Source organism: Solanum lycopersicum, chromosome 6, assembly GCF_036512215.1.
Source record: "Solanum lycopersicum chromosome 6, SLM_r2.1".
Lineage (NCBI taxonomy): Eukaryota > Viridiplantae > Streptophyta > Magnoliopsida > Solanales > Solanaceae > Solanum > Solanum lycopersicum.
Genome location: NC_090805.1, coordinates 19,345,176 through 19,356,217, shown reverse-complemented (window position 1 = coordinate 19,356,217; position 11,042 = coordinate 19,345,176).

The window sequence follows — 11,042 nt, the reverse complement described above, 5'->3', positions numbered from 1 at the left end:
TAAATAATGGAAAACTTTTTATAAAAAAAATAATATATATATATATATATATATTTAATTATTAAAAAAAGTGAGCTAATATAAAATAATTAATGAGATTCTTAATTTTAACGAAATAAAATAATTAACTATGAACCAATTACTCACAAATATAAATTATATATTTACTAAACTATTTAAGAAAATATTTAAGAAAAAACTAAAAATATTTTGTACACAATTTCAATTATTAATATAATAAATACTTACAAAATTATATAGAATTGAAATTAGTTTTTTAAAAAAACTAATATTTTAAAAATGACAACGTTACTTAAAATGAATTGAAAGATGCTTATAATTTTATTAAGTCAATTATTTTATATTGTTTGGAATTTAAGAAGTTTGATGATTAATTTATGTCGCCAGGGTGAAAATTGGGTATTAACATCCAACAGTTAATCAACTGTCCAAAATATCTATTCCTAGTGGTGTACAAGAAGCATTAACAGAATCACATTGGAGAAAAGCGATGAATGAATAAATTGAGGGCTTGAAGTGATATCGAACTTGGGAATTTGTTGCGGTACCCGATGGAAAGAGGACATGTGTAAATGGGTGCATACTCTCAAGCTTAAAGTAGATATTAGTATTTATAGGTATAAGGTGAGGCGGTAGCAAAAGGATACAAAAAGAAATATGTAGTTGATTATCAGGAAGAATTTGCACCAGTAGCTAAACTTAATACTATTTGTATCCTTATATCAGTTACAGCAAACAGAGATTTTCCATTTCGAGAATTTGATGTAAAAATTCATTCTTAAATGGTGACTTGGAGGAAAAAGTTTACATGGATCTTCCACCAGAAATAATCCAGGAGCTTGCTTACAAAAACAAGATATGCAGATAAAAGAAGGTATTATATAGGTTAAAACAGTCACCAAGGGCATGGTTTGGACGTTTCACATCTGCAATGACATCGGTGGGTTATATATTGAGTAACTCATATCATACTTTGTTTATCAAACACAACGAAGGGAAGATAACAACGTTGAATGTATATGTTGATGACATGGTCCTGATAGGAAATGATTCTAATAAAATTGACACAACCCAGAAATGGACATGATAACACTCGTCTTATCCCACCAAGGTACGTCAGCCTAAACTCAACAATTACAATAAAATGCGGAATTTTTACAATCAACTCAAAATATATTTGTCACGTGTACCATCCTCTAAAATATTACAATTGAATCAAAAGAAATATACAAGTCTCATATGATATTGTTTCTAGAGTAAAACAAGATGATAAACAGGAGTAAGAAGGTTTGGTGAGATGAGAAAAAACTACTTCACAAATCTCCAAGAAGCCTAGGCAAAGAAGAGAATATATCACAAAAGTCATGGCTAGTAACCTACAAAAAATTGTAGAAGCAAGGAGTGAGTACCAAACCATACGGTACTCAACAAGTAAAACTATAAAAACCAAGCTAAGGGATGGAATATGGGTACTCCTTACACCCCAACCGAGCCTCCACAACTACAACTTGCACAAAGCAAGGCCAACCTAATAGTTCAGAATTAGCAAGCGCATATCTCAACGACCAACATTCTAACAATCACATATTCTCAAAAACAAGCTCAATATTTATCAATAACAACCTCCACCACTACAAACTGCTTAAAACAAGTCTAACCTAACCTTTCATAATTCACATAGCACACAACTCAATAACAACACTCTAACAATTACATATCTTCAACAACAAGGTCAATATTCCTCAATCAAAGTCCCTCATAAAGGTATTCACAAGATCAACAAAACATAATTTCAAGTTCACTAATGATAAGTATGTGCAATGCAATGGAATGTTATGTCAAGTATATTGATGCATATATGTCCTAGTGATGCACACACGCTCTCTTTTTGTCCGAGACCCATGGGGGACATATTAGTCTATGCATCCATTGAGGCATGCAATGCCACCCTCGATAATACTAACCATGGAGGCATGTTATACGTCCCTTGATATATAGTATCCATCACGGCATACTATACGTCCCTCAAAATGGTTACATCCTCCTTAATTTTTTTTCTTTCTCAAATTACATAAGACTTGTAAAAATTATGTCTTAGAATAATGCAAATGACATGCTCACAAAATTAAGCGGAGATGACCATTTTCATAACATTGCACAATTCAAAAGAACACAACCATATGATACGACATCAACAATGATTCAACAAGCCTTTCAAACCATTCTCAAACATCACACACCAACAACTAATCACGTTATCTTTTTATAACCCATTTTCGACTATTATAATTATTCAACATGGACTATTCAAGCCATCACCAATTCCATTACTCCCAAACACATATTACCAGAAAATATATGAATTACATACACTTAACAAGTATTTACAAATCAACTTGCTTCAATAAATCGATAATTCACTTTAAAACTTGAGCCTTCCTCTTTCGTTTAACTTCCAACTCAGAGGAATCTATTCGAATAAAATGACCAGAATAAGATTCAAACTAACAATGCTCATATTACAATGCATTTAGGTTTGACCCAAAAACTCACTAAATTTATAATCAAGTTCTTAATCTTGATGATAATTAACATGTCAAATATTGGATTCTCAAAATTGAATTCTAGGGTTAAATCTAGATTCCTCCAAACAATACAACCATATTAGTTTTCATAAAATAATATACTTAATATTAAATCACAGATATCAATATATCAAAAGTTAGATTATAATATGATAATAGTAAGAAAATTGTAAAATCAAATCCTAAGTTATGTGCAAGTAACTTTAACGACAGAAAAGTGCAGAAGCAACTCTAAACTTTTTTTCATATAATCCTTTAAGACATGCATCAATTTTCTACAAATATTGTAATGACATGGCTGATAATATCAATCTCACAATACCCATGTTTTCCACTCACTTAGTGATCATTAAGAAATTATTACACCACTACCTCTTGTTCAATAACCTTACGAATCAATATACATTACAGTTACACAATTCTTGTAATTCGATTTCACCATTATAAAAATAACTCTAATATTTATTCACAATATATGCAAAATTCCATATATTATGAAGCAGTTGATACTAACCTGCTAGACGCCGTCCTTCTGACAGTTTTGCTGTGTTTTCAAGTGGCTACTTTTGTTATTATGACAAAAATTTAATAAACCCTTTTTAATCTAATTTAAGACATGGATCAAGTTGGTATACGATGTTAAATTAATTATGTACTTATCGCATTATTCACCAACTAAATCAATTAGTTATAGGATAATGCACAAGTACCCCCTCAACTTATTCCTGAAATTCCAGAGACACACTTATACTATACTAAAGTTTATTACCCCCAGAACTTATTTTATAAGTAATTTTATACCCCTTTTAGCCTACGTGACACTAGTTTGAAAAAAAAAGTCAACCTTCGTTGGACCCACAAGATAGTGCCACGTAGGTCGAAAAGGGGTAAAAATCTATTAATAAAATAAGTTCAGGGGGGTAATACGACCTTAGTATAGTATAAGTGTGTCTCTGAGATTTTGAACATAGGTTGAGGGGGTACTTGGGCATTATCCCTTTGAATAAATACTTTTCAACTAAGTAAATGTAGTTATCTAATAGTTTGAAATTCTCAAATCAACTTCACCAACATATCAAAATAACTCCTGACAACTACGAAGTGGGGTAAAACAATATTTTTAATAAATTTTTCAAAAATGAACTTCCGGGTCATTACATCATCCACCACTAAAAATCATGTTCGTCCCAGAATATAAGGAAGAAGTAAGAAGAATAATCAACGTAGCCAAATCTTTAGTTATGACCTACTAGCCGACATTAATCTTTCCAAGTAAGTTGCTTCTTAAGACAATTCCACCAATATCAACTACTATGAACTGAACTTTCGAACAAAACTTTGGAATATCTACAAACCAGGAGTGATTATCAAGCCGAAGACTAACCCATGAACTCAATCTAAAGTGGAACCCATTGAACTATAACGTAACCATCATCGCGAATGATTTCTTGCATAACTAATATAAACTTATGAATAAATAATCTATACAAAACAGATGTAAACCTCAAGGAACCACCAGACACTCATAATGCACAAACCATCACGGATCTTATTCATATTTACTTTTCACAAAATAATATTTTCACAAGCTTAAATTATAACCGCCTAATCTTTAGACATCAAACACACATCAAAGGAGAATCAAACTTATCTTACTCAGTAAACACAAAAAGCGATACACTTCACTATATAGAACATCTAACTACACTCTCACACAATTGTATTTCTTTATAGTAACTCTAATATAAGTTTTCATCAGAATGGTTGTGCTTATAGACACATTAGAATACTTTAACTATCTGCAAAACACCAAATATATCATAAACTGAAATGACTAAGTTTTCCCAAGAATGTGACCCTACTAAAAGGACAATCATAAAATCGGTACACGCGATCCACCTCTAGAAATTTACAAATAATATGAAAACATATGCGTCTATAGATAGCGAATCACACTAACTATATCCAAAATGAAGTAGATGATAATATTAGAGCATATAAAACCAAAGTCGAATAACACTAGATACTTTTTTCATATTGTCAAAAATTTTCATTCATATTACTATCTATTATATTTTCTAGCTACCCACAATCACAAATTTAGTCATGAATATATTTTCTCAAGTACTTGTTTTATTGAAACACATGCTCTTCATAGTGCTTCAGTGGGGTCAACACTCCTAATACTAACAGAACATCATAACCACACCAGTCATTTACCTTACTCTCAAACCATCATTAGTATTAAAGTCTTCTTAGCAAACACATTATAACCTCTAAAATTTTTGAACTATGGCTCGTTCTTTTTCCATATATGCATTTCATGACAAATAAAGGTCACACTCAAGACTGATAACACTAATTCTAAATGTAAGAGTATTTTACCATCGAGATACAACAATTGATTCTCATTCGATGTCAAGTCCACATAATATTTTAGATACTATCTTGTTACTCCAATTATTCAGTATACTATAAGCGAAAAATGGCCTAAAATACCCTTTAAGTTTTGAAAATGGTACAAAATTACCCTCATCCACCTATTGGCTCTAAAATGCCCTTTTCATTTATCTATTGTCTCCAAAATACCCTCGTCATCCACATTTTGGTTCAAAATTGACCATTTTTTAATTGTTTAAAATTAAACTCTTTAAATATTTTTAAAAATACTTGGCATTCAACTATTGGTTATAATTTAATTTATTAATATAATTTATAAACCAACCCACTACTTACTGGAAAATAACTAAACCCCACCCAGTTAATAATCCAATTATAATATTAATCGTCATAAACACTACTAAAACACAATGAAATTATAGGTTCTGAAAATGACATCCAAAATTATTTGATTCCGAATCGAAATCCCACTTAAATTTAGGTTGAGCCTCTTATTTAGGAGGACACTTTCAATAGGATTCTCTTTCAAGATTGAATTAGAAATTTATGATTAAAGGTAAAGAAGTAATGCATCCCGAATTAATTCATGCACTTTTTTAAATATAATTTTATATATATTTATGATTTATTTAAAACCTTTAGTATATTATTTTGGAAAAAAGTGACCCATGAAGTAACATCACATAATTGACACGTAAGAATAATTAAGATGAACATAGTCAGATTTTTAAGTTTATTGGTAAATTTTATTTAGACACTTGAATGTACAATAATTTACTTCTATATATATTTTCGCCTCAAATTCTTAAAACACTTAATTAACAGTAGCTTTTCTGTTGTTGTATTAATAATGTGACGAGTTTATTAATTGAAGGTTTTTAATTAGTAATATGTGTGTAGTGGATTGATTTATAAATTATACTAATAAATTAAATTAAACCAAATATTTAATCCCTATTCAAAAAAAATTTGAATAGTTAAATATAAAAACGTTAAATAAGTGGTCAATTTTGAACCAAAAGATAGATGACAAGGGTATTTTGGACACAATAGGTGGGTGAGAAGGGTATTTTGGAGCCAATAGGTGGATGCTGGGTAATTTTGTACTATTTTGAATACTTTGAGAATATTTTAGGCCCTTTTTCGCACTATAAGATCATCTCTACTCACTATCAAATTCCTATGCAACACACCATAACAATCTATATCGTCCCATCAACAATGTAGTTTCAATCTCCTAAAATCCTCATTAATCATGTAAAATTGTAGGTCCACATCGTTGAATATCAAGAAGTTACCTATAATAATTTGAAGAATATAGCTTGACATAACAACATAGAATCTTCCACAAATAGTTGTGTGTCACCCAACCAAAAGTCATTCTTTAAAAAAGTTGATGATAACTTCCTAGTAAATCTATAGCGAAGTAGTTCTCATCCAACAATCATATCTAACCTCATTGGTAAAAATAATAAATCATTCAACTACAAACCAAAGGTTTTATACGACAATCTTACTCCTTCACTTTCCTTAAATTATTCCTTTGAGACAAAATTCTAAATATCTTGAACCCTTCAATATGCTAGACTTATGTTCCTCTTGTTGACTCTCTCACCAATATTATTCTTTGGCCTACAACGCTTGACATTTTTTACCTTATCCTCTAATTGAATACTTAAAATGAAATCCTTTTTTAGTTTTTTTGTAAATCAAAATAACATACTCTATGACTCAAAATATATACAAGTACTTCAAAATGCTTCAGACTCAATCACATCTACCTTTTCTTACCTTAATAATCCATACCTTTACAAAACACACTAACACAAACCCAAAATCATGAAACAGAAACTTGAATTTTTAATCCAAATGTGTTTCACAATCCCTTTATTTATCAACTGTATCCCATACCTTGAATATTTTTATAAATTCATATATCATAGCTTATCATTGATCGCCTCATTCCAAAGACAAAACTACGTAATATTAATTATTTTCATCTATGAGTCTATCTCCTTTCAGTCTTATTTAAGAGGTGTCTCAACACCTCCTATTACTTTCCATGCAATCAAGCTACTCACCAAATAGTATCAAACAAATGCCTTAAAAACTCCAAGTTCACATAATATTACAAAATTTGTTTAACTAACAATCCTTATTATATGGTTGCATCTCAATCACAAACCATCATGAACTCTTATACTATCATGCTCAATTAGCACTTGTCATCACTATGAATTCAACCATTTCATAACACCTTCATCTAAGTTATACCAATCAAATCCAAAGCACTAGCCCACTTTTATGTGCACTTTTTACTAATATCTTCATTTACCCTCACATAAGTATACTTTTTGGGGCTCTATTTATCCATAAGCTTTTCATTCTTGTATCTATCCATTCCCTTTGACTTTACGATAAAATCACTAGTCCTAATTTATAACCCTTAGTATACACTTTTCTACGTAACACATTCATACCGTATCAATCATTCATCACTAAAAGCATCGATTAAAATAATGGTTAATACAAGAGTACATAGTAACGAACTAGTTGGTTTCTCAAATCATGTGAAGGCAATATCAAATCTATTTATTTAAGAATTTGATACAAATAATATTTTCTTAAGTCGTTTGTATTCACACTTGACATCAATTTATCCCTCTTCAGATACCACTAGTACCACATTATGAAGATTGTTAAATCCACCGCTAGAATACATGATAACATTAGAGAAGATTGTAAAAAATTAGCAAACACACTTCTTCCCTATTAAGTAACTAACTAACATACACTATCAAATTTGCTAAGTGTCTTGTGAAAAACGATATGCATCCCTTTGTATATCAGGTAAATAAAATGATTAACACATTATTAACTCTAAATAATTAAGAATCAGTACCATTATAGTAATCGTATTGCGATGTTTTTTTATATACAATTAATATATGAAAGATTATAACCTCAATTGGCACATCATTCACTAAGAAACCCATTAATGTTATGACAACTATATCAACTACCTTTTCTAATGTTACGTTATTCATTATCTACCGATTGATTTAATCATTGCATTTCCAGTTGTCAAACCACTTAAGATATTATCGATAAAACATAAGTACTAATCCCATTATTAGATGACTATCCTAAAAATGGTATAAGACACTCATAATGCCCCTTAAACCTTTGTTAAACCTAATTATTTATTTATCTTCAAAGTGAATCATCAAACTGTAAGCTCAAAAAATTCCTTTGAATCATTGACCATTCTAAATATGATCACATATCCTTTCCATAAGTATATCCCTTTCACCTTAGTGTCATATCTAACATTCAAGCCATACACGACATCAACTACTCACATGAGGAACTACACATGAGTCATCACTAAAACTGAAAGTGAATGGACTGAAGAAATAATAATAAAAGCCAGACCAAGTATACATTATAGAAATCCAAGAAGTGGAGATTTTTTTCTAAAAGTCTTTATAGCCTCTCGAAGATAAATACACACGTCTATGTATCGATCTTCAAGACTCTAGTTAGACTCGAGTTGTATACACTTGAGACCTATGAACCTGGGGATCTGATACCATTTTGTCACAAACCAAAAAAAAATGTGATACACTCATTTTATAACACCAACACAAGTTAGCCGAAACTCAACCATTCAATTAAATGCAGAAATTTTTAAAATCATCTAAAAAATATACCCAAAATCTGGTTGTCACGTGTAAGAGGCTCTAAAATATCACAATTAAATCAAAAGAAAAATACAAGTATCATATGAAATTGTTTCTAGAGTAGAACAAGATCATAAACAAGAGTAAGAAGGTCTGATGAAATGATAAACAACAACCTCACAAATTTCTAAGAAGCCTCGAAAAAGAAGAGACTATATCACAAAGGTCCTGTCTAGTAACCTACAACAAATAGCAGAATCAAGGGATGAGTACCAAACTACATGGTACTCAACAAGTAAACCTCTAAACAAAAGCTAATGGGATAGAATACAAGTAACTCTTACACCCCAACCGAACCTCCACAACTATAACATGGATAAAAACAACCCAAATCTAACAATTCACAATCACATATCTCAACAACAACATTGTAACAATCACATATTTTCAACAACTAGCTCAATATAATCAATTAAAACCTCTACAACTACAACCCGCTTAAAACCCGCCCAACCTAATCGTTTTTAATTCACATAGCATACAACTCAACAATAACACTCTAACAATTACATATCCTCAATAAAAAGCTCAATTTTCCTCAATCAATGTCCCATAGGAAGGCATTCACAAGATCAACTAAACTTAGTTTAAAGTTCACTAATTATAAGTATGTGACATTCCATGGAATGTAATGCGAAGTATAATAATGCATGTCTGATCGAGATACACACACCCGTTGTCTCTCACTTTAGGATCCATAGGGGACATATCTGTTCATGCATCCATCGCATTGAGAGGGTAAAATGTGTGACGAGTTTATTAATTTGAAGGATTTAACTAGTAATGGGTGTGTAGTGGATTGATTTATAAATTATACTAATAAGTTAAATTACAACAAATAGTTAAGCTGTATTTAAAAAAATATTTGAATAGCTTAAATATAAAAACGTTAAATAAGTGGTCAATTTTGAACGAAAAGATGGATGACAAGGGTATTTTGGACCCAATAGGTGGGTGAGAAGGGTATTTTGGAGACAGTAGGTGGATGGAGGGTAATTTTGTACCATTTTGAATACTTTGAGGATATTTTAGGCCCTTTTCCGTACTATAAGCCCATCTCTACTCACTATCAAATTCCTATGCAACACACCATAACAATCTATATCGTCCCATCAACAAAGTAGTTTCAATCTCCTAGAATCCTCATTAATCATGTAAAATTGTAGGTCCACATCGTTGAATATCAAGAAGTTACCTATAATAATTTGAACAATATAGCTCGACATAACCACATAGAATCTTCCACAAATAGTTGCGTGTCACCCAACCAAAATTCATTCTTTAAAAAAGTTGATGATAACTTCCTAGTAATTCTATAAAGAAATAGTTCTCATCCCACAATCATATCTAACCTCATTGGTAAAAACAATAAATCATTCAATTATAAACAAAGGGTTTTATATGACAATCTTACTCCTTCACTTTCCTTAAATTATTCACTTGAGACAAAATTCTAAATATCTTGAACCCTTCAATATGCTAGATTCATGTTCCTCTTGTTGACTCTCTCACCAATCTTATTCTTTGGCCTACAATGCGTGGCATTTTTTACCTTATCCTTTAATTGAAAACATAAAATTAAATCATTTTTTAGGTTTTTTGTAAATCAAAATAACATACTCTATGACTCAAAATATATACAAGTACTTCAAAATGCTTCAGACTCAATGACATCTACCTTTTCTAACCTTACTTATACATACCTTTAAAAAACACACTAACACAAACCTAAAATCATGAAACAGAAACTTGAATTTTTAATTCAAATGTGTTTCACAATCCCTCTATTCATTAACAGTATCTCATACATTGAAGATTTTTATAAATTCATATATCATAGCTTCTCATTGATCGCCTCCTTCCAAAGACTAAACTACATAATATTAATTATTTTCATTTATGAGTCTATCTCCTTTCAATTTTATTTAAGAGGTGTCTCAACACCTCCTATTCCATGCAATCAAGCTACTCATCAAATAGTATCAAACAAATGCCTTAAAAACTCCAAGTTGTCATAATAATACAAAATTTGTTTAACTAACAATCCTTATTATATGGTTGCATCTCAATCACAAACCATCATGAACTCTTATACTATCATGCTCAATTAGAACTTGTCATCACTATGAATTCAACCTTTTCATAACACCTTCATCTCAGTTATACCAATCAAATCCAAAGCACTAGCCCACTTTTTTGTGCATTTTTTACTAATATCTTCATGTACCCTCACATAAGTATACTTTTTGGGGCTCTATTTATCCATAAGCTTTTCATTCTTGTATCTATCCAT